Source organism: Suncus etruscus, chromosome 17 (assembly GCF_024139225.1).
Source record: "Suncus etruscus isolate mSunEtr1 chromosome 17, mSunEtr1.pri.cur, whole genome shotgun sequence".
NCBI classification, from domain to species: domain Eukaryota; kingdom Metazoa; phylum Chordata; class Mammalia; order Eulipotyphla; family Soricidae; genus Suncus; species Suncus etruscus.
This window is the reverse complement of record NC_064864.1, coordinates 74,613,024-74,617,263: the sequence shown is the minus strand read 5'-3', so window position 1 is coordinate 74,617,263 and position 4,240 is coordinate 74,613,024.

Sequence of the window (4,240 nt, the reverse complement as noted above, 5' to 3'; positions counted from 1 at the left end):
TCAGGCAGGTGGGTATCCAACACAGGCATCCAACATGTTATCCCATATGGGCGCCCAACATGGGCATCCGATACGGGCGAAGGGGTCAGTCGCACGCACACAAAGACAGCAGGGTGGGCATAGCCGCTCTCTCCCATTCTGAGCCCAGGCACAAAAGCCACATGCCAAGCACTGGGTGAGCAAGCAGGGTGAGTGTTTAGGTGCTATCTGCTCCCTTTGGAAGGAGATGAGGCGACGCTGGCACAGCACCCAGAAGGCCCGCAGCTACTGAACGTTGCTTTGCTGGCGCAGCGCCGGGTGAGCCGCTAAGAGTTTCCATCCTGAGCAGAAACTGGCGACTGAGTGGCAAGGCCTTTCCCCCCCGAGGCACAAGGCAGCCGTGCAGAATCCGCAGCAGTGCTAAGCCCTGGACTTCCTGGTCAGCTTGGGGGGCTTGGGGGGCCCAGATCCGGCAGAGGCCGGACGACTTGGCAGGACACCCAATGTCTCTCTGCGCCAGAGACCCCTTCACCTCCTCCAGGAGCGGGGGACACCCCACACCTTCTCCAGGGCCAGATCTGGGGCGGGTGTACCCATCAGAGCCGGGCCGGGGAAGTGTCCACCCTCCGCCGCCCCGCAGACGGGAGCTGGGCAGCGGCCCGGAGCTCACAGAACTCGCGCTCCGGCCACCCGGGCGGACAGGAAGGCCAGGCCAGGCCAGGCCAGGCGCACGCTGCAAAGCCAGGGCCCGCCCAGCCCCGCCGCGGCTCCGGGGCCTCCCCGCTCCCGCCCGGACCCCCACTCACCGCCGCCTGGCCCCGGCGCGCCGGACACCTCGGCCGCCGGCCCGCCCAGGATGCGCCGGCCCGCCCCTGGCCCGAGTGGCCGGCCCACTGGGCGTCGGTGCCGCCCGCGCCCGCGCATTCCCGGGAGCCACGTGGCCAGGCCCGGCCGCCCCTCCCGGGCAGGGTGCGGCGGGAGTCTCCCCTGCTCCGCGGGCAGCCCTGGGCCACACAGCTCCTGTGGCCCTCGCCCCACGACCCCTGAGGGCCGTGCCCCTCACTGCCCAGCGGCTGGGGGGCTCTAAGCTCTGGACAGCAGCGCCCCTTGACTTGGGGGTCCCTACCATGTGGCTGCGGTGACACCCTAGAACAGTCCTGGGAAAGTGGAAAGGGGCCAGAGAGCTAGGACAGCAGGGAGGGCGCTGGCCTTGCAGGCAGCCCATCTGGGATATCCCCGGATCCTCGAGGGGAGCAGCCGGGAGGGATCCCTGAAACAGGTAGGAGTCAGCACTGGGCCTTCAAAACCTAATAATAACAACAATAACAAATCAAGTTAAAGGCTTTTCTGTGTCTGCCCAGAGCCAGAGCCTGGCCACATGAGGGAGCTGCTGTGGATTCTCCGGGTCCAGGGGCCCAGGGTGGAAGCTGGACCCAGCCCCAGCCTCAGCCCCAGACGTCCAGACTGGCTGGAAGTGCCCTGACTCCGGGCCCTGACAAAGCAGAGTCCTCATGCTGAGGCCCCAGTGGGAGATGGGGACGCTTCTGGGGAACGGGGGTAGCCCGTGCTCGGGAGCAGGCCTGCGGGGTCTTCAGGACAAGGCAGGAAATTTGCCCGTGAGGAGGAGGCCTTTCTCCACTCCTGGAATGTTCTGGGCCTGGCCAACGGGGGAGGGGCGGCTGGGAGGAGATAAGCGGTCTGGGCCCTGGGAGCAGAAGATCTATTGTTCAGCACATAGCCCGCTTTTGTCCGGGCGCTGCCCACACTGACCGGAGCAGGTTGGCCAAGTGGAGGAGGATGTGAGACTCCAGGGCACCGTCCAGAGTGGGATTCAGAACGGAGAATTCAGGGCACTGTGGGTGGGACTTGGGCCGCAGAAGGGTGCTGACTAGAGCAGGTGCCTCACGAAAAGAGACACAGCCCCCCCCCCCCCACCTTGTCCCCAGAACCCCATACGCACCAGGGACGACAGACAAGAGGCTGAGGCAAGAGGCTGCTTCCTACTGGGTGCCCCACAGTAGACCCAGGGTGCAGGGGCAGACTCCTGATGGGAGCGTATCTGGCCTCAGGCGGCAGGCCCATCCCCAGACCCCTGGACTCAGGCTCAGGACTGGCCCTGTGGATCCTGTCTGTACCCAGCCCCACAGCCTCCAGCCCAGCACTGTGGCATCTGCTGGCCTGTCCCCTACTCCCTGCGTGGCTGCTGGTGTCGGGGCGTGTCCACTGGGTCTTGTCTTCTCTGCACCATGTGCACAGATGGAAGAGCCACTGATCCGGGTATCCTAAAGAGCAACTATTCCGGGGATTCTCCATGAGGCCGAAAGCTTCAGAGACACAATGGCACTCAAGATGGGGAAGGGCAGGGGCTGGCGCAGTGGCGCTAGAGGTAAGGTGTCTGTTTGCCAGCGCTAGCCTAGGACGGACCGTGGTTCGATCCCCAGGTGTCCTATATGGTCCCCCAAGCCAGGAGCAACTCCTGAGCCCATAGCCAGGATTAACCCCTGAGCATCACCGGGTGTGGCCCAAAAAAACAAACAAACAAACAAAAAGATGGGGAAGGACAGCACAAAGAGGGACGTCATCCTCCCATGATTAGTAATTTAATCGGCCCTCCCTCCTCCCTGGCAGGGAGCTCTGGTCCAAGGAAACAATACCTATTAACACTGTTGCTCCTGAACACTAAGCCCCCTTGTTCCTGCTAATCTCCCCACCCACCCACCCCAGCGCCTCACCTACCCCCAACCTATTCCTCTTGTATATCCTGCAAGAATCCCAGTTCCTTTGGTCCTATCTGTGCATTGTTGGAAGGGAATAAACGGTCTCTGGCAGTTGACTCTTGCTGGCTGACAGTGTCAGCACAAAGGGGGACATAGGCTGCCATATTTGCACAGGGGCCCCTTGGAAAGGTCTGAGGCACAGGCTGAGGCCCACCCTGTGGGCTCGCATGGGCACAGGTGACACCCAGGAGTTCCTGGGTGGCCAGTCCACCACAGGCCTGGCCACTGTCATCCTGCAAACACGCCATCATTGCCAGGCCCACCCTGTCCTTCCCTGCATCCCCCTGCCACAACATGAACCACCAGGCACACGATGGCCCTCTTCTTCCTCGAGTCCCATGAGGGCATCATTGTGGGTCAGTGAGCAAGGCAGAAAGTGCCACTGGCACCTCCTACTAGACACACAGATGGACTCAGGGCAGCTGGCTAGATAGGCAGGTATTCCCTGCATACTTCACACCACAGGGGGGCGCCTGTGCACAGACACATGTAGAACCTGTACCTGGGACACTGAAAGGGCACCTGGGACATGGAGCTGCGCCTAGGACACAGATTGTACACCTGGGACAGAGCCTGCAACTAGGGCTTGGAGCCAGTACTCGGAACATGAAGCCTGCCCCCAGAAGCCAACAGGTGGTATATAGATAGTTAAGGTGTGGCCTGGCAGCATGCTGGCTCTGTGTAGGGCAGGTGGGCCCCTCTCCTCCCCCACAATGAAGAGAGAAATGGGTGTCTCAGAGAAAGTGCAGCAGTGCCAGTGCCCATCTGATCCTGGACCCTGAACCAGGGGCTTTAAGGCCGGCAATCATCAGAAGTCGTGAACTCAGGATTCTCAGTGCATGAACAGGAGCACTGGCTGCTCGTCCCCACGGTCTGAGCTCTAAGCAGCGACCCAGCCCTGCGGCATCTCCTCTCACGGGTGCAGGGCCAGTGAGGCGACTGGGCCCAGCAGCACTACACCCATAAGGAAGGGTCCAGGGCACTCCAAGCCTCTATGCCAGCTCCCCAGGGTTCGTCTCCACAGGAGAATACGGGCAGGTGCAGGTGGGTAGAAGTGCAGGAGTGTAGGGCCTAGCAACAACCCAGACAGTGTCCAATCAATCAAGTCCTTAGCATGGCACCAGTGACCATGACTGTGGACCTACCCTTACCTTCTTGGTGTCCTGTCCATATTCCCCAGTGAAGAATTGCAGCTGCAGCTGCCCACACTGGCCAGTTCACACACTGAGCCCAGTGTGAGGGAGCCTGCAAGGCTCAGGGCCTGTCTGGCCTGGGCCCAGTCCTGGAACCATGGGGCACTATCTGTTCCTCTGAACCACTAGTGCATGGAAGATTCATGAAGGCAAAGCTGCATGCTTCACACTCGATGCCACCTTTGTGGCCAGCAGCAGCCACACTTTACATCCCTGGGGTGAAGACCTCCCCAGGGGCAAGAAACACACACACCCTCTGTGAACACTGGTGATTTTATTGCACGTCCACCT